General features: G+C 33.1%; 1 pseudogene; it reads right to left on the bottom strand.

The window, feature by feature from the left end:
* Positions 1-2115: 2115 nt before the first annotated feature.
* LOC122897513 lies at positions 2116-2234 on the bottom strand (annotated as a pseudogene).
* Between the last annotated feature and the right edge of the window lie 19366 nt (positions 2235-21600).

Below are 21600 nucleotides of genomic sequence, written 5' to 3'. Positions count from 1 at the left end.
CAGAGAGAAGGAAAAACCAGAGAGGAAAGCCCAGTATTTAATATTGCTTTTGCCTTCAAACCATGTACTGATTCAAACACAAAAAGCTTCACAAAGTTTGTGAAGACTTACCTGGTTGATGGGAAAAAAAAAAAAAAAGGAATTTAACATGTGTCTTAGAGGAGGGACCCTTGTTTTAAAAACACCCAGTTGGGGCTCCAAAGAGCTGTTCCTAGGAATAAAAGATTGACACGCATCTTTATATCGGTTCAGTTTTTTGATTGAATTAAAGAGCTCTTCTCCTAGCCTATGGTCTATTAGAAGCAAAACTAAATAGCCTCTGGAGGAACATAACATCAGAAAGATTATATCTTTAATTTTTCATATATACTATGTACCACTCATTGAAACACAGCCCAATTACAAAAAATACAAAGGGCGACTAAAAAGCAGGAGGGGAAACAAAATGGGAACAGATCCATAGAAGATCTGTACTGAAGTTACTGGATACAAATTTATGTATAATCATGATTAATACATTGAACAAATTAGGGATAGGTTGAGAATATCAGCAGAGTATGAAAAAAAAATCAAGTGAAAATGCCACAGCAACAACAAAAAAATGTATTAATAAAATTAAAAATTAAATGGACAGGATCTTCCATTTCTAAACAAAATGGAATAATGAGAAGCAAATTTTTCTTCCCTAGAATTTTCTCCGCTTGAAATAGACAAAATCTGGAAAAGACATATAAAACAATAGTTTTCAAGAAACTAGATTTTAGGCAATGGAGAAAAATTATCTCTAGAGACAAGGAACAATTTAGATGAATCCAATTAATTGTCCCAAGTTACAGCTTTGAGACAGTTTCAGACTATATTGTGAATAAGGGGTTCCCTTCAGAAGGTTGAGCTGAGAACGTGGGGAGAACAGGCAAAATGGAATTTGCAGAACAGCCTCCTGGAAAGAAGGAGGATGCTCTGAGAAAGAAATATAGAGATCTACAGAGGATCATCTTAGAATATTCAACAGAGTACTAATCAGGACATGCAGGTCTAATCACCTAAAGTGAACAAAAGAAAATACTCAAGGATTTATAAGTAACAGTGCCTCATTGGCAGTCACATAGCGTTGGGAATAGTGCTAATTTCCATTAAACAGACTAGAAACCTCATAATTCATGTGACATTAGATATAAAATCCAGTTCAGTCTTATGTCATGTTTGGAGAAAAATTAGCTTTAAAATTAGTACTGCTCTGGTGCTGCCCAACTGATATTAAAAGCAAGAACATTTCCAAGTTAACTTAATTTCATTCAACAAAGCTCAAGATTTATATATAGAGATACAAAAGTGTCAGGTATATCACAAAGTAAAAGTCACACTAATCTGGCATCCAAGGCAAAAATTATCAGGTATGAAAAAAAGCAAGAAAATGCAATTCATGATGAAAAGAAAAGTAAGTTCATGGAAGCCAACCAGAACTAATAAACAGCTTTAACTATATGTGGGCCATATTAAAAAAGGTAACTGCCAACATGAAAGATTGAAAAGTACTCTAATCAAAATTATAGCATGAAATCTATACTGGCTGTGATTTAAAAAACTGGCAGTGAGTAGAATTAATGGCAAATTAGATATTACAAAGAAAATACTACTGGATTTGAACTGAATTTGTCAGCAATAGACAATCCAAAATGAAACACAGAGAGAAGGATAAAAAAATGTAAAGAGCAACACTGACCTGTAGAACAACTCTGAGTGGCCTAATAAAAAAAAAAAAATAGTAATCCTGGAAAATTATGCAAATTCCAAAAAAACTATGAAAAATGTTCCAAGAATTCCAAGGAACCCCAGCACACAAAGCAAAAAGAAAACAGTGCTGAAGAAAATTATAATCACATTGCTTGAAACCAGTACTGCAGGAAAAAAACACTAAAGATGCCACAGAAAAACACATCTTATGTATAGGAGAATACAGATGAGATTGACAGCCAGCTTTCCAATGGGGGGCGGGGTGGTGAAGAGATAGTGGAGAGCTGCTTAAAATTACTAAAAGGAAAAAGAAGAAAATAAAACACAATTCTATATGCAGGGTAAACTATCTTTTACAAATGGAAGCAAAATATAAACTTTTTAGACATACAAAATTTAAATATTTCATCTTCAGACCCAAAGCCCTATAGATATATAATTAGCAATAATCGCGCCTCGGATTAACCTCATTGGCTACGATACTGCCACTAAAAAACAGTCCTTTGAGTAGAAAAAATGTGATATCAAAAGGAGGTATAAATCTACAAATCTACACAAAAGTGAACAAAGGGCACTAGAAATGATAACTACATGGACAAATACATAATAGCTTTTCTCTTTAAATCTCTCTGAAAATATAACTGGCTCTTAAAAAATAATGTACTATGGGGTGTATAATATGAAATGCATATCATATGGAAATATTAATAATGTTACCATATTAATTGAAATTAGATTGATAATTTAGCCATAAAAATCATAAACCTTAAACAACCACTAAAATGACAAAACATGATTCATAACTAGTAAGTCCTAAGGGGGGAATAAAAATTGCAGAAAATACTTAATTCAAAAGAAAACACAGAAGTGGAAAAAGGGTAAAGAACATGTGAGATAGAAAATCAACAGCAAAATAACAGAAATAAACCTAACCATATCAATAGTCACATGAAATAAATGATCTGAACACTCCTAATTAAGTCAGTGATAGAATGGAGAAATGAGCAAGACCCGAATACTTGCTCCCTATAACAAACACACTTTAAATATATAAACACAAATAGGCTATAAGTAAAAGGATGAAACAAGATGTACCATGTTACTATTACTTAAAAGCAAGCTGAATTTCCTATATTAGTTTCAGACAAAGTAGACCAAAGAATTTTAGCAAAAATAAAAATGACTGTTCATGTGATAAAAGGGTTAGTTCATCCGAGGTCCATAATAATCCAAATGTTCACGTTCCTCAAAATAGAGATTCAAAATGTACGAAACACAGGATGCCTGGAGTCACTCCATTGGTTAAGCATCTGCCTTAGGCTCAGGTTCTGATCCCAGGATCTTAGGATCAACTCCCACAGTAGGCTCCTTGCTCAGTGGGGAGCCTGTCTTTCTCTCTGCCTGCTGTTCCCCCTGCTTGTGCTTCCTCTCTCGCTCTCTCTCTTAAATAAATAAATAATAAATAAAATCTTTAAAAAAAATGTATGAGGCAAAAACTGCTAGATTGAGGGAAAAGAAAGAAATGCACTGTCTGTAGTCAGAGAGGCCATCCCTCATTATATGATAAAATCAGGAAAGAGAAAATCACTTATGATATAAAAGATTTGAACTAATTTGAACTGACTGACATTTAGAATGCTCTAACCAGGAATGTCAGAATGTATACTTATTTAAAGTACACACAGAACATGAACCAAAATAGGCAAAATTGTTTGTCATAAAAAGCTCTCAAACATTATAAACGTAATTAAATTAGAACCACTAAAAGAAAGATCTCTGAAAAAAATCGTATTTGGAAATCAAATAGTATACTTCCAAATAACCCATAATACCAAGGAAAAAAATCATTTGGGATACAAGCATGGACATGCTGACAAGATTAATAACCAAAAGAAAAAAAATTGTAGATAAATATAATAGAAGAGAACAAAAGAGAAATAATTATATGTTGTTGATTTAAAACATAAAAATTAAAATATAAGTGAATATCCTATAAAAGTGCAATGTATACATAGCATTGATTTGTTCTACTATCTTTGCTTTGTGATATTATACTCGCTAGGGTAATCATTAAAATAATAAAAGGATATTTAACTAGCAATCTAAAAGAGGAGAATTGAGTAATTTTAAAAGTACTAAAGGAAGTCAAAAGAAGTAAACAGAGTAGAAAAAAGAAAACATTAAAGCATAAAGGATAAGTAAGTAAATCATAAATTTAATTCTAAATACATAAAAATTACATTAATATAAGTGGTCTGAATATTCAATTAAAAGATATGATTGCTTAAACTTTCTTATGAGATACATATCATGCATAAGTATACAAAAATAAAAGCTAGAAAAATATTTATCACATGAACACCAACAAAAGTAGAGCTGGAGTTGGAAATGTACTGTATCAGAAAGAAATCTCTTTTAAGGCCATGGTCATTATTAGAGATAATCAGAAACATGCCATAATGATAATGTGGTTGATCATTCAGGAATCTGTAAAAAATTCTTAAAAAATTGAATATGATGGATTCAACAGTAATCACTCAAAAGGGATAAGCATAAATTTGACTTATGTATAAGGAGCAATAAACACATTTATAATCACACAATGAGATTCTAACACTCACCTCTGAGTGAATGACAGTAATAAGACAACAAAAAAAATAAGTAAGTGTGACAAAAAAAAAAACTGAACAAATATGACCAAGAAATTTATGTCACTGACATATATGGAATATGGAATGTAAATCTGAAAGATGTATTCTTTTCAAGTACACATGGAACACTTACCAAAATAGACCATATGTTGGTCCATGATGTGAATTTTAATAAATTCATAAAGGACTGAAATGATAGAAAGTAGAAGTTTTGACAATAATGAAATTAGAAATAATAAATAAAAGGCAATTTAAAATTCTTAAATCCTAAAAATTATATCCCGTTAAATAATTCAGGAGGCAAAGAGGTCTACCTAACAGGGATCAGAGAATATTTGGTAATGTTCTCAACTGAATCATAATAGAAAAACTACATATCAGAATTTGTGGGATCCAGCTAAATCCCATGCTCTGAAGAAGATTCATAGACTTCAAAATTGTACATAGGAAAAACACTGAAAGAATGAATAATAAACTACCCATGTATTCATGTCAAAAGTTAGAAAAGGAACATAAAATTAAAGAAAGCAGTAAAAGTAACTAATAAAGTACAGACTTTGGAGACATAAAAACAATGACAGAGGAGATGAACAAAAGAAATGTTCATTGTCTGAAAAAACCACTACAAAGACTGATAAGAAAAAGAGGGGAGGTACAATAACCAATAGCAGGAATAAAGAATTGAACATTAATGATTTTAGATTCACTAAAATCTATTTTTTATAAAATGTCTACAGTAGACACTCTCCTTTCACACTGAATTTTAATGAAGTATAGAGCACATTTTAAAATACTCTTTCAAGTCTCAAATTTCCACTTTGTACTTGGCAAGGCAACTTAATGACCCTTAATTTTTCTGAACTAATGACCCATAATTTTTCTGAACTGTTCTTAATTATGTGTGGGCTGGCTTCTGAAATCAGTAAAAATTCCCCTCTTTTTTTTCCCATAAAAATATTATTTCCACTTACTTTTAATTTTCAAAGAACTGTAGTCCCAAACAACATTTAACAGTGATAAACTAGGTCTTTCTTTTTTGAATATTATGAGTCTGTGAATTTTTTTTTGTCTTGTTCCAATAAATTATAATCTTTTACAAAAAGATTTCTTTATCTATTTTAGAAAGAGAGAAGGATAAAGAGGGAAGGAGGGGAGAGGTGTAAGGGGGGGTGGGAGAGAATCTTAAGCAGACTCCTAGCTAGGTTCAGAGCCCTGTGTGGGCTGATCCCATGATCCTGAGATCATAACTTGAGCTGAAACCAAGAGTCAGATGCTGAAAGGACTGAGTCACCCAGGTGCCCCAATTATAGTCCTTTTTCAAAGCTCAGATTATTTTCTTATATGCCAATGAGAGCTTCTCAGGTTGACTGGATCCTTTTCACATGACCACATTAGTCTTTCACAAATTCCTTGATTCCTGGGAAAATGATGTTTTAGATTCATCTTGTGCATTCATATCCTGCCCTAAACCTGAAATTAGCCCTTTCCCCAAAGACCTCCAATTCCTTTAGCAGAAATTATGTTTAGAGACCAAAGGTGGATCTTCTTTGCCATTGGGTTGCTATTGATTCTTGTTCTTTTTAGTGTATACAGCTAGAAATACACACTATTAGAAAGGAAATATAAGTCATAAATTTATACTGGTATTGCAAATTCAAATTTAAGATTCTAGAGTTTTACTTGACCTCTTTGATTTTATATTTATATCTCTTTTGTCCTACATTGAAATCTTGGTTCTAATAATATTAACATGTAGTCTACTTCCTTTATATACACATAAAATAATTTTAAAATAATACTTATTTTATTACTACTAATTTTATTGTTTGTGGTTTAAGATTTCTCTCTCTCTTGCCTTTACTCTATAACTTACTAGAAATATATTGTCAAAATGCATTGTCTTTTTTTTTTTAAGATTTTATTTATTTATTTGACAGACAGAGATCACAAGTAGGCAGAGAGGCAGGCAGAAAGAGAGGAGGAAGCTGGCTCCCCACCAAGCAGAAAGCCCGATGCGGGGCTCAATCCCAGGACCCTGGGATCATGACCCGAGCCGAAGGCAGAGGCTTTAACCCACTGAGCCACCCAGGTGCCCCAAAATGCATTGTCTTAAAGTCACTTAAAATAATTCTCTTCTTTGAATGGTTATGCTACCATCCAAAAACTCTTGAAAAATATTGTATCATTTAGATTTTTTAGTGCCTTAATAAATTGAAAGGGATATGTTTGTTCATGTAATTAAAAAGAAAATACGAAGACAAGACACAAACTAGGAGAGAACAACTGCAAAAGATATATCTAATAAATGACTGTTAGCCACAATACAAAGAACTCTTAAACTTCAATAATAAGAAAATGAACAACCCAATTTAATAGTAAGTAAAAGGCCTCACTAAAAAAGATACACATGGCAAATAACCCTACAGGAAGATGCTCAACATCGTATGTAATCAGGAAGTTAAAACAATTAGATACTACCACATACCTATTAGAAGGGCCAAAATCCAGAACACTAACACCACAAAATGCTGGTAAGCTTCTGGAACAATAAAACTCTCATTCATTGCTGGTAGGAATGTATAAGGTATGGTTACTCTGCAAGACAGTTTGGCAGTTTCTTAAAAAACTAAACATGCTCTTACCAATGATCCAGCAATCATACTCCTTGGAATTTACTCAAATAAGTTGAAAACTTTGCCTACACAAAAATCTGCAGACAGATTTTTTAATAGTCTTATTCATAATTTTCAAACCTTGAAGGCAACCATAATAATATACTATAGTATGTGAATGAGTAAATGGTGGGACATGCAAACAATGGAATATCATTCAGTGCTAAAAAGAAATGAGCTACCATGCCTTGAAAAGATGGGGGGGGGGCAGGCGGGGACTACACTTAAATGAATATTACCACATGAATAAAGTCATGAAAAGGCTACATACTGTATGATTCCAACTAACTAACATTCTGCAAAAGGCAGAATTATGGAGATAGTAAAACAATCAGCGTTTGCCAGGGATTGGGTATAGGGAGGAAGTAATGATTGGTAGAGCACAGAGGATTTTTAGGCTAGTAAAAGTTTCCTGCACGATACTATAATGATGGTACATGCCATTACACATTTGTCCAAACCCACTGAAAGTACAATATCAAGAGAGAAACAGTGTAAACTTTGGGTAATAATGATGAGTCACTCTAGATTCATCAATTGTAAAAAATGTATTACTCTGGTATGGATGTTGACAATAGGAAAGACTGTGTTTGTGCAGGGGCTATAAGAGAATTCTCTGTACTTTCTACTCAGTTTTGCTGTGAACTTAAAACTGTTCTAAAAATATATTAAAAAATGTGAAAGTTAGTAAGGCTTGATCTAATGGTTAGAATGATATCGCCAAGGAGTTGACTTTTCCCTGTATCTCTTCCTTGCTTTCTGAGTTGTTTTATCTCTAATATTCCTTATTAGAATCCTCTAGAATCTTCCATGTTTGTAAATTATAGTGATAGCTAAATTAACCATGCTCATTTTATAGTTACTTTTTGGGGAGTATCTCATTCATCCATAGCTGTACGTTCCCTACAGTCTCTTTCACGTGCATGATGAGCAAGAAAATAGAGCAGAAGCTCATGAGCAGAAAGAATAAGAAAACATATGTGTTTATTTTTAAAACAGTACAAAATCATCAAAGTAAAATAGTTCAATGACCTTGCCATATTTTGGGTTTCTATATGAAAATTCACATACTCTAATTAACTTCCTATTATTACATTTTTATAAATTCCAGGCCAGAATATTTTACTAAACCAATTTTTTTAAAGATTTTATTTATTTATTTGAAAGCAAGTGAGAGTGAGAGAGAGAGAGAGAGAAAGAGAAAGCATGAGCAGAGGGGAAAGGCAGAGGGATAGGGAAGAAGAAAACTCACCACTGAGCAAGGAGACCTATGTGGGACTCAATCCCAGGACCCAGGAATCATGGGCTGAGCCAAAAGCAGACGCTTAACTGACTGAGCCACCCAAGAGCCCTAAACCAATTCTTTATTAAGCAACTCATTATATGTATTTTGGCTCTCCTTTGTTGAGTTCTTAAATAATAAATCTTTTGATTTATTTACTTACCAAACTTATACTATTTTCTAATAAGTGCTAAATGTTGTGCTATGAAGTTAGAAAACAACAGTGAAAAAGATGAAAAATTTATATTCAGGAAAATTGTAATCGAAGGGAGAAGCTAAACATTTGAAACCCATTAACATATGAGGAGATAGCACAGAAGATACATTATTTGACCTTCACAATACTTCAGTAGAAAATTTTTACATCAGAAAAGTTGCCTCTGCCACTTTCTCCCCAAAATACTTTCATGTAAGCAGGATCTATTGGTCCCCTGTATGTAGAGAGAGAAGCACAAAAACCTGAAAGGTTTTAAAAAGCAGCACCAACACATTTTCTGGAAGCCACAATCTTTTCTTGAAGTCTTCATTCTTTCCCAGAGCTTTCAGTGCATGCCTCCCTTGATTCTCCTGAATCCCCTAAGCCTTGGTGTTTTCTAAAATCTTAATTGAGTACTTTAAAAAAATAAAAGTGAAACTACATCTTTTTAAGACAAAAACATTTCCAACATTTTGTGATTAATACCAAGAAAACACAGAAGATTGTCATAATAATCAACTAAACAATTGTTCTTTCATTGTCATTTCCAAGGAAATAAATGTCAAAGTATGATTTTATGGTGAAACACGGCAATAACCTATAAATTTCCCAGTGAAAGCAGCTCTATAAGGTAGATTCATGATGAGATAAAACGAAAGAAGCAGGATTAAGCAACAGTCAACTGATATTAAAATGTCAAACACAAGGTGAAAATAATCCTTTGATTGAAGATAGTACAGTTTGTGGAATTCACATGTTTTCACAAGGAAGAACAACTATTTCAATAAAGATATTTTCTTTCATTTGTTTGACAAGATTCTGTACTGTTGAATAAATTGAGAAAAAAAGGAAAGGAATACCAATATTTGCCTCCTGTATAAGTCAAAATAGGTTAATTCATGTTCTGATAATAAACTAACTCCAAATTCTCAGCAGCTTAAAGCAACAAAAAGTTACTTCTTATTTTTGCTGCAGGTTCCATGCAGGGCAGTGGCAAAGTCTCTGTCCATTATAGCCACTGAGGTTGATGGAAGTTCAGTTTTAACATGCTTCCACAATCACCAAGACACAGGGAGATGACACAGTAAATTGTGCATTGATTGTTAAAGCTTCTATCTGAAAGTGATATGCATATTTCCATTTCTCATTTCTTTGAGCAAAAAAAGTCACAAGGCAATTCCTTACTACAAGAGCAAGAAAGTGAAGTTCTTCTTGCTACCTAGAAGTACAACCAGAATATTTGTGAGCAGCCCTACCTACTATCTCTGTTCTTCAATCTATAATTTAATGATGTGAGACATCTCCTCCTATGTCATTATTAAAAGAGATATAAGAGCCAATGAGCATAATGATAAAAATACAAAAGTAATGACAACAAAAATGTTAATAATGTCTAAGTTTTATCAATTTTTGCCAGTCATCATTCTAAGTGTTCTGCAAGGTACTACTAATGCATTTAATTCTCAAAGCAACTTTCTGAGGTAGGTAGTATTTTTATCTTCTTTTACACATGAAATAACTGAAGTACAAAGAAGTTAAGTTGCTTGCCCATTATATATATCTATATCTATATCTGTATCTGTATCTGTATCTGTATCTGGTAAGTCAGGATTAGTACATGAAGAATCTGGTCTTCAGCTTGGCATTTACATACTATAGGACATAACAACCTGTTTGCCATAAAACTTTTTTTCCCACCTTTGCTTTTAATTTACAAGACACGTTTTCATCTAAAACCTTACTTAGAAAGTTGTTATAAACTAACCCAAGTGAAACATCTTTAGTTAAAATGGAGAGGAAATGCTGGAGCCCATCCCACTTGGGACAGCATGTACTATTTTCCAGCTACAGATCTAGAAAGCTGGCATTAACATAAAAAATACTTGACACTTCTTTATTGTTAAAAATATGACTAATTAATATGACCCTTCACACCCTCATACCTTAGCTAAATTATCTATTTGTAACAAGTGTTATTGTGACATTAAAACACACACACACACACACACAACAGAAAAAACAAGTGCCCTGAGACACAAAGTCAGGAGTCTTTTGTCAGGCTAAAATTGAATATACTAAGTGTTTTTATTTCTAGAGTTCAATATTTCAGAAAACTTTTCTCAACTACATGTATGCAAACAAATCCAAGATTAAGAAAGCTGTAAAGGAAGGTATGGACAATCCTCCATAAAAAGGATGAAAAGCACTATCCTACCAGTTAATTATTAGCCAGCTGGGTAATCTTGTTTAATTCTATAAAGAGGCCAAAAAGCATAGCTATCTGGCAGCCACCAACAGAGGACAGTTTGAATACCCTCTATACTCCATGAAATCCAGGCACCTGTCGAAAGTATTTGCTCTTCCAATCTTAAATGTGCTTCTCACTACTCTTTCTTCATTATCATTGAGATGAGACAAATACTAAATATATATTTTCCTAACTTCACCATTAATTGCTTTCTTTTATTGTCTGAATATAAGAAAGACATACAAAGCCAATATTTGTAATATTTCTTCTGAGAGTACAGCATTTAACATTAGTAGTAGTCATTACCACATATTGCTTTAAGGAAATAAATACTTAAAAACAAGTAATTTTAGTTTCCAGTCACCAATAATATATTTGGCATTTTTATTACCTTTAAAATAATTAGGAGGTTATGTGAAATATGAGAAATAATTTATTTTTTTTTATTTTTTTTTTTAAAGATTTTATTTATTTATTTGACAGAGAGAGATCACAAGTAGGCAGAGAGACAGGCAGAGAGAGAGAGAGGAGGAAGCAAGCTCCCTGCTGAGCAGAGAGCCCGATGCGGAACTCGATCCCAGGACCCTGAGATCATGACCTGAGCTGAAGGCAGCGGCTTAACCCACTGAGCCACCCAGGCACCCAAGAAATAATTTAAAGAACGACAAAAATAAATAAGTAAATACCTATAATATATAGATATTATACATACCCATCTTTCCCACACACAAACACAGAGCTACACTCATTCAATGAATACTTCCATTTTCTATTGTTCTGCTTTAATTAGCCTCATGAATATATTAATGCATTTCAGCCATGCCACATAAAACTTTTTTTCAACCTTCATAATTTTAACTGGATGTCAGTATGCTTTAAAAAAAGGTTAAAATTTCAAATCTTAGAATATTTTTAACTCTACTATTATTAAGAATAATTGATAAATGTAAATTTGAAAAGACATTTTAGGTTCAGGCAGTAAAACTGATATTTCAGATGCAGTCGTTCTATCTATAGAATTAAATTAGAGGGGGGCCTGGATGGCTCAAGGGGGTTAAGCCTCTACCTTCTGCTCAGGTCATGATCTCAGGTCTTGGGATCTAGGCCCGCATTAGGCTCTCTGCTCAGCAGGGAGCCTGCTTTCCCCTCTCTTTCTGCCTGCTTCTCTGCCTACTTGTGATCTTTCTCTTTGTCAAATAAATAAATAAAATCTTTAAAAAAATAACTAAATTAGAAAATATGGTAATTTTACTGTTGAAACTAGTATAACAAAGTGTTTTCTTTAAAATATTTTTATATTTTTTAAAACCTTAAAATATATCTCTAGTATATCGTCTATATATCTTCTTCATTCTCTGGGTCTTATGGTGTGTGTTATTGGATGCAAAATTCAAAGCCCCTTCTAATTTTCAAAGAAATAAGTGATTAAGATGACTTTACTAGAATTTTTTATGTCCTTGGAGAAGTCTGACATTAGACATACACCACAGAAAACAATCCTAAAGAAATGAAAACAAACAAAAAACACATTCATTTAGATGCTGGTTTTTCAAATCTTGTCTTGAAGTTTCCACCAATGGGACTTTTCTCTCTAGTTGTTTCCTATTAAATGACTGTCTCATTCTCCAAGACACTTAAGATTCCTCATCCCTCTTTTGTTTAGTAGTCTGTTCTTTCATAGAAATCATGGTACTGGATATTAATCTTAAATAACATTTGTATTGGACAATAAATTTCCTCAACAAAATAGGTACATTCCTTTAATCAGTTTACTTAACTCCCAAAAACACTGTCACTATTCTTGGTGCCATGACTATAAAATTTGGTATTAGATTTATTTATTTATTTGATTCCACAGGCATCTTCCATATATTTGTTCACTATAATGGAACATTTATATAAAACACCATGGCAATGATATTATCATCATGTCCCAGAGAGCTATAAGGTTCTATAGCTGTCATTAAGGACACACCTGCCAAGTTAGAAATACTTCTGTTTTAACAAATGTCTTTCCTGCCACCCAAATGGTTACAGCTGCCACAGTAACAAATGCCATCCCTCCTCAGCATCTATTTCTCTAAATCTCTAAAGAGTAACATCTGAACAAAGAATAAAAGGGGTAAAATCACACAGAGCCTGATTATATTTTTGGAATGAGTTCTATTAGTTGTAACTGAAGAGTTTAAGTGGAATGGAAAAAAAAATCAAAAATTTGTCCTTAAAAGAATTTTTTTCTCTGAGTATTATTGTGTTTAATTTTTGGAAGTTTCCTTCTCTGGGTTAGTAGGGCATTTTAAACCAAAATAATTTCATTTGGCTTTGAGAAATGCCCTATTAAGCAAACTAAAAGTTCAGCAAATTTTCTAACTCCTCTTTGATTCATTATGTAACCTTGAAGTTCTTTAATATCTCTCTTTTTTTCTTTCTTTCTTTCTTTCATTTTTTTTTTCAATCTGACCTCTCAGTTACATTGCCATACATGTTTCCTGCTCTCTCAAAGGGAGGTGCTCTAGATTAATGAGTTTGAACTCCACAGATTAATACTCTATAAGTAGAAATCATTTTTCAATTGGTATTATTTCACTATTTCAATTTCCTCAAATCACTCGGGATCCATACTAACCTAGAGGGATGACAAACAATAAGATTAAGCTAGAACAGCCATGATGTAAATTCTCACACAACCTTCAGAAAAATATGAGTTGTTGTTAGGATTAGACCAGGACAAGTTAACTGCTGCCAAAGCAGAGAGACAATTTGTTCTTTAAAGGATCTTACAAAGCTCTTTCCCTAAGGCTTGCCCTCTAACTAAAATCATGCCCAGGAGATAAATGGATGCCAATAAGATATAGTGCACAGAAGCACAGAATGTTTACTGAAGTTTGATCAAAGAGAATCAGACTACCAGAGTACTAGGACAGCTTGCACTAGTGATGCAAATTAGTCTAGAAGGAGGGGTGTTATGACTGTGACAGTCTTCCATAGAATCAGGATTTGTTAAAATTGAACATGTGGTCTAGAAATGTAGGCAGAATATTATTGGAAAAATTAATGAACAAATTCAACAGTTGGAATATTAATATTACAGATTATTGACCATATATTAAATGTTACTTGTAATAATACAATACATGTATTTTAGAAGAAAAAACTCAACACTGAAGTTTTCATCTCTCTTTAAAAATTTCAGCTGCTGGGGCGCCTGGGTGGCTCAGTGGGTTAAAGCTTCTGCCTTCAGCTTGGGTCATAATCCCAGGGTCCTGGGATCGAGCTCCCTGCTCAGCAGGGACTCTGCTTCCCCCACCCCCTCTCTGCCTGCCTCACTGCCTACTTGTGATCTCTGTCAAGTAAATTAATAAAATCTTAAAAAAAAAATTTCAGATGCTATAATCCTGTTCTTTTAGGATAGTACTATGGAAATAGTAGTAGTAGTAGTAGAAGTAGAAGTAGTAACAGTAATCTGAAGTAACTGGTAACTCCCAATAATTGCAGTAATTTCTATAATAGCTTGTGAATGAGAAAAAGCATTCATCTTTAAAGATATGCCATTAATAATAAGTAATACATAGGATATTGCTTACTACATTATAAGTACATACTAAGTTCTTTACATACAGTGCCTCTTTGAGTACAGAAAGATACATTTCTCAGAAGTGCATGATATTTACTGAAATCTGATCCAAGAGAAATTTGACTACTTTTTAAAAATCACAGAATTATACAATAAAATTATCTTCATTAGGAATACATATTAGAAAGGTTAAATTAACACAGTTAAGGGATAACAAGAATGAAACAAGAATGAAACAGGCAGAAATCTGAATGGAGACCATATGACCACCATAGAGTTTAGCTCTTTATTATCATAAGATCATGTGAATATTCATTACAATAAAATTGAATAATTTTTTGACAGAATTTTCAAGATAGGAATAAAAGAAAGATGTTGCTAAAAGCTTTGAAAATACAGCTTCTGGGTCACAACTGACCGTTTAGTGTGCTTCTGAGGTATAAATATTACTCAAATCAAATCATATAACATGTCTTTGTAATATACTATATACCATAGGTTTCCAGGAATCTACAACTGGGAGGAACAACAAAGTATATAAAAAGTAAAAAACAAAATAAGACAAACAAAGAAACCCAAAATATCCTCCTCCAAAGAAAGATTAATATTTAAGTAGTGGTTAAATGGCAATAAAAACATTGTCAAGAGAAATTTTAGACTTAATTCCCCACTAATTGATACAACAAATTGAATATTATCCATAAGCTAAAGATAATCAGGTAAGTTTTTTCAGAAAAAAATTTATGTAAGAGATAGATGGGTGCCTGGGTGGGTCAGTTGGTTAAGTGACTGCCTTCAGTTCAGGTCATGATCCTGGAGTCCCATGACTAAGTCCCGCATCTGGCTCCCTCCTCAGCAGGGAGTCTGCTTCTCCTTCTGACCCTCTTCCCTTAAAAAAAAATTTATATTAAGGAATTGACCTAGAAGAATCCACTACATGTGAAAAGAGAAGGATATTATTAGTAATAAAAGAAGTTTCATTTGGCAATATTTAACCCACCAAAAAAATGTAATAGGGCACCTTTATTTATATATGGCCGATGGGTGGTTTTTTGAACTGATGAAAAAAAAAAATGGATAATAAGGGGCACCTGGGTGGCTCAGTGGGTTAAGCCTCTGCCTTTGGCTCATGTCATGGTCTCAGGGTCCTCGGATCGAGCCCCGCATCGGGATCTCTGCTTATCAGGGATCCTGCTTCCCCACCTCTCTCTGCCTGCTTCTCTGCCTACTTATGATCTCTCTCTAAAAAAAAAAAAATAAAAAAAGGATAATAACTTTACAAAGGTACTTTTGCCTTGAAAAATGTATGTAGAAAAGTAAATGTTGGACAGTGTGTTGTAATCTTAGGTTTTACATAGACAACAGAGAGAAAGAAAAAAATGCAACGGACTTAATTCCCAGTTATCTCTTATAAAGATCTGATCTGTTAACATAAATTTACGAATGTGAATTTCTAGGCAAGCACAATAATCAACAATTCTGTTCAAAATCAACACATAAAAGACAAAATAAGTTTTGATGATTTCATGCAATTAACTATCAGATAATTAGAGGCATTTTCTAAACCACCCAAGGTAATAATGGAAGGATATCATCATGAAAGAAAGGGGTAAGAATTAAGTTTTAAAAGAATAGCATTATTTTAAGTAATGAATAATGTATTCGAAAATAAACTTTGAGAGTGTATGGGGCGCCTGGGTGGCTCAGTGGGTTAAGCCGCTGCCTTCGGCTCAGGTCATGATCTCGGGGTCCTGGGATCGAGTCCCGCATCGGGCTCTCTGCTCAGCAGGGAGCCTGCTTCCTCCTCCTTCTCTCTCTACCTGCCTCTTTGCCTACTTGTAATCTCTCTCTGTCAAATAAATAAATAAAATCTTTAATAAATAAATAAATAAATAAACTTTGAGAGTGTAGTGCAACCTGCTAAAGGTAGTAATATTAATAATACAGCTCATTAAGTAATGACTTACTGAATATCTTCTCTTGCACACGAAGAATCTAGACCTCAAAAATATATGAATGAATTTGGAAAGATTGCCTTCCCTGAAGTACTTTATAATTTAATGAAAGAAACAGACATACATCACAAAAATTCAGATTTTCACGCTTTTCAAATATTTCTAATAACAGATATTGATTGATTTGGAGATGTCTTTTGAACTTCATCTATAATTGGTGTACAAGTTTAATACAATTCCTAACAACACTCCAGAAACAGTTTGGTAGATATAGACGATATTATCTTAAAGTCTCTATGGAAAGATAAGGAATAAGAATAACTGAAGTACTTTTGAAAAAGAAAAATAAAGTAGGCGAAACCAGTCAACTTGATTTCAAACCAATATATAGCTACAGTAAAAATACTGGTGTTGGTCAACAGATGGAGACAGATGAGTGAAACAGAATAGAGAACTCAGAAATCAACTCACAAAAATGCATATAACTGATTTCTAAAAATTAAGACTCTATTTTTTGAGTAGTTTAAGGTTCAGTGAAAAGTTGAGAGGAAAGTAGATTCCCCAAATAACCCCTGCCTCCATACATGCATAGTCTACCTCACTGTCAACATCTCAGCAGAATGGCACATTTATTATAACTGATGTACCTATGTTAACATTATAATCATGAAGAATCCATAATTTATATTACTCTTTACTCTTGCCGTTGGACATTTTATGAGTTTGGACAAATGCATAATGACATGTATCTGTCATTATAGTATCACACAGAGTATTTTCACTGTGCTAAAGTATCTCTGTTTTCTGCCTGTTCATCACTTCCCACTCCCAAAACCCTGGCTACCACTGACTTTTTTACTATCTCCATAGTTTTGCCTTTCCATCAGAGCATATAGCTGGAATTATACATTATGTAGACTTTTCAGATTGGCTTCTTTTAATTATTAATATTCTTTTAAGATTACCCCATGTCTTTTCATGGCTTGATAGCTCATTTCTTTTTAACATCGAATACTTTCATTTTCTGAATGTTCCACCATTTATCTATCCATTCACCCACATAAGGACACCTTGGCTTCTGTCAAGTTTTGGTAATACTATACAACTGCTATAAATATCATGTGCAGGTTTTTGTGTGAAGGTAAATTTTCAACTCCTTTGAGTAAATACCAAGGGACATGATTGCTGAATCATATGATAAAAGTGTGTTTAGTGGGGCACCTGTGTGGCTCAGTGGGTTAAGCCTCTGCCTTTGGCTCAGGTCATGATCTTGGAGTCCTCGAATCAAGCCCCACATCAGGCTCTTTGCTCGGTGGGGAGCCTGTTTCCCTCTCTCTCTGTTTGCCTCTCTACCTACTTGTGATCTCTCTCTGTCAAATAAATAAATAAATTTTTTTTTTTAAAAAGTGTTTAGTTTTGTAAGAAACTATAAAACTGTCTTCCAAAATGGCTATAATATTTCACATTCCCACCAGCAAAGAATGACAGTTTCTCTTGCTCTACAACTTCATGAGTATTGGTATTGTCAGTTTTCCAGATTTCAACCATTCTAAAAGATGTATAGTACCATCTAATTAATTGATGGAACTTTCTGATGACTTATCATGTGGAACATCTTTTCATCTGTTTATTTACCACAGGCATCTATCTTCTTTGTTGAGGTGTCCAAGTGTTTGGTTCATTTTTAAATCAGATTATTTTCTTGTTTTCAGAGTTCTTTGCAAAGCAGATTTTTATAGATGTGTGATTTTTTTTTTCTTTTTTTAAAGAGGGGAAGGTGGGGTAAGGCAGAGGGAGAGATCTTAAGCAGGCTCCATGTCCAGTGCAAAGCCTGAGGCACAGGGCTGGATATCACAACCCTAAGACCATGACCTGAGCTGAAATCAAAAGTCAGACTTTCAACTGACTGAGCCATCCAGACATCCCTCTTGATGTGTTATTTTCAAATATTTTTCTCCCAGTCTGTGATTTTTCCTCTCATTCTTTTGTGACTTTAATGGAGCTGAAGTTTTAAGTTTTATTGATGTCCAACTCATCAATTATTTCTCATTTCAATCATGCCTTTGGTGCTGTATCTAAAAGTCATCACGCTTAAGGTCATCAAGGCTTTCTCCTTTGTTATCATAGAGGAGTTTTATAGTTTAATGTTTTACATTAGGTCTGTGATCCATTTTCAGTTAGTTTTTGTGAAGAAAGCAAGGTCTGTATCTAGATTTTGTGTTTTGTTTTGCATGTGAATATCCAATTGTTTCAACATTGTTGAAAACATTATCTTTGTTTCATTGCATTGACTTTGCTCCTTTATCAAAGATCAGTTGATTATAATTTATGGAGTTCTAATTCTGGGCTCTCTATTCTGTTCTATTGATCTGTTCCTCTTCTGCAAATACCACACTGGCTTAATTACTATAGCTTTATAGTTAGTTTTTAAGCCAGGTAGTGTCCTCCAACCTTGTTCTTCTTCTTCAATATTTTATTTATTATTCTGGATCTTATTCCTCTCCACATAAATTTTAGAATCAATTTGTCAATATCCACAAAACAACTTGGGTTTTTACTGGGATTGTATTGAATCTTAGATCAATTTGGAAAGAACTGATACCTTGACAATATTGAATCATCCTATCTATGAACATGGAATATCTCTCCATTTATTCAGTTCTTCTTTGAAATAAGAGTTCTGAGGTTATCCTTAGGTAGTTATTATACATATTTTGTTAGATTTATACCTATTTCACATTTTGGAGTTGCTATTCTATTATAAATGGTATTTTTTAAAGATCTTATACTTTTTTTTTTTTATTTGACAGGGAGAGAGAGCATATAAGCACAAGCAGGGAGAGCAGCAGAGGGAGAGAGAAGAAGCAAGCTCCCCACTAAACATGGAGCCCAATGCAGGGTTCGATCCCAGGACACTTAGATCATGACCTGAGCTGAAGGGAGATGCTTAACCAACTGAACCACCAAAATGCCCTGGTATTGTGTTTTTAACTTCAAATTCCCCTGGTTTATTATGGGGAAATAAGAAAAATAACGACTTTTGTATATTAATCCTGTATCCATCAACATTGCTATAATCACTTAATTCTAGATGTTTAATTCTTTTGAATTTTCTGCATAGACAATAATGTTATTATTTCCTTTTCTCACCTTACTGTATTAGCTAGAATTTCCAGTGCAATACTGAAAAGAAGTGGTGAGAGGAGACATATTTGCTTGTACTTGACCTTCTGATCTTAGTGGAAAATTTTTGAGGTATTTTTACTATGAAGTACAATGTTAGCGATGTATTTTTTTCTTTTGTAGATACTTATCAAGTTGATAAAGTTTCCCCCATTACTAATTTACTGTGAGTTTTTATCATAAATATTAGATTTTATCAATTCTTTTCTGCATCTATTAATATGACCATTTTTAAACTATTGATGGGATGGATTATATTAGCTGATTTTCAAGTGTTAAACTAACTTTGCAAACCTAGTATAAATCACAATTGATTATGGTATATATTTTTATTGTTTTGCATTTTATTTGTTAATATTTTAATGAGAATTTTTAATGAGAATTTTTGCATTTATGTTTGTGAGAGATATTGGTCTATAGTTTTCTCTTCTTGCAATGTCTTTGTCTAGTTTTGGTATTATTAGGGTATTTCTGGCTTCATAGAATGAGTTAGGAAGTAGTCCTTTTACTTATCCTCTGAAACAAAGGAGAGAATTACTGCTATTTCTTTCTTAAATGTTTGGTAGAATTTACCACTGAATCCATCTAGCCATAGTGCTTTCTTTCTTGAACAGTTATTAATTATTGTCCCAATTTCTCTTATAGATCTAACTTTATTCAGATTGTCTGTTTCTTCCTTTGTGAGTTTTGACAAATTATACCTTTTACGAAATTGGTTTTTTTAATCTAGGTTATCAATTTTGTGAGCACTGAGTTTTCATAGCCCAACAATTTTGAAAAAAGTGCAAAAGCAAATTGATGAAAAGAGAGCCTCTTCAAAAAATCATGCTGGAACAATTTAATATCAATAGGCAAAATAATAATCTTTACCAAGTCTCACACCTTGTACACAAATTAAGTAAAAAAAAAAAAATGGATCATGAACACAAATATAAAGTGTAAAAATTTTACAAAACCACATAGGAAAAAGTTTTCAAGATCTAGACCTAGAAAAATTATCAGACTTGACATACAAAGCATGATCTACAAAAAAAGAAAATGCATAAGTTTGATTTCATTAACATTAAAAATATGTATTCTATTAGAGTTTTTGTCAAGAGAATAAAAAGGCAAGTAAAAGACTGGGAGAAAATATTTTCAAATTATATATCCAAAATACTAGTATCAAAAATATATCACAAACTCTCAAAACTCAACTGCAGAAAAAAGCAAATGATCCAATTAAAACATGGGCAAAAGACATGAAGAGACATTTCACTGAATAAGATAAAACTGGAAATTCTTTTAAAAATTTAAATAATTAAGAAATAACATGAAAGACGTTAACTATCATTAGTCCTTATGTAAACACAAATTAATACCTCAAAAGTTACTGCCAAACATCACTTAGAATAGGGGAAAAAAATGACCACCCAAATGCTAGCAAGTATGTGAAAATACTGGATCATTCATATATTGCAGTTGGGAATCTAAAATGATACAGACACTATAGAAAATTGGCAGTTTAACATGCAACTGGCCAGTGACTCAGCAACTGCTCTCCTGAGAATCTATCCAAAGAAAGGAAGACTTATGTTCATCCAAAAACCTATACACAAATGTTTCTATATTAGTTTTATTCCTAAAAGCCTCAAACTGGAAATAACCCAGATGTCCCTCAAAATGAATGGCTAAACAAAACAGGAAGTACTACTTGGCAATAAAAACAAATGCATTGTTGATCTGGCTAAATCTCCAGAGAATTAGACTGTGTGAAAAAGCCCACCCTCAAAGGTTACTTACTGTTTGATTTTACTTGTTTAACATTCTTGAAACGACAAAATTATCAAATAGAGAACAGACTAGTGATAGCCAGGAATTAAGGAGGGATAGGGGCAGAGAGGAAGCAAGTCAACCCAAAGGATCCTTCAGTGATGAGAATATTCTGTATACTATATACTGTATACTGTACTATAATTTTGCATAATGTTACCAGTGGGGGAAAGTAGGTACAAGGTAAGTGGCATCTGTCATTATTATTTCTTACAAATACAACTAAATCTAATTTTCTCAAAACGAAAGCCTAATTTAAAAAAAATTAAAATAAGGTCTTTATTTTTATTTTA

This window comes from Neovison vison, chromosome 1 (assembly GCF_020171115.1).
Source record: "Neovison vison isolate M4711 chromosome 1, ASM_NN_V1, whole genome shotgun sequence".
Lineage (NCBI taxonomy): Eukaryota > Metazoa > Chordata > Mammalia > Carnivora > Mustelidae > Neogale > Neogale vison.
Note: the sequence above shows the minus strand (reverse complement) of the source record. Positions and strands in the feature narration are given on the sequence as shown.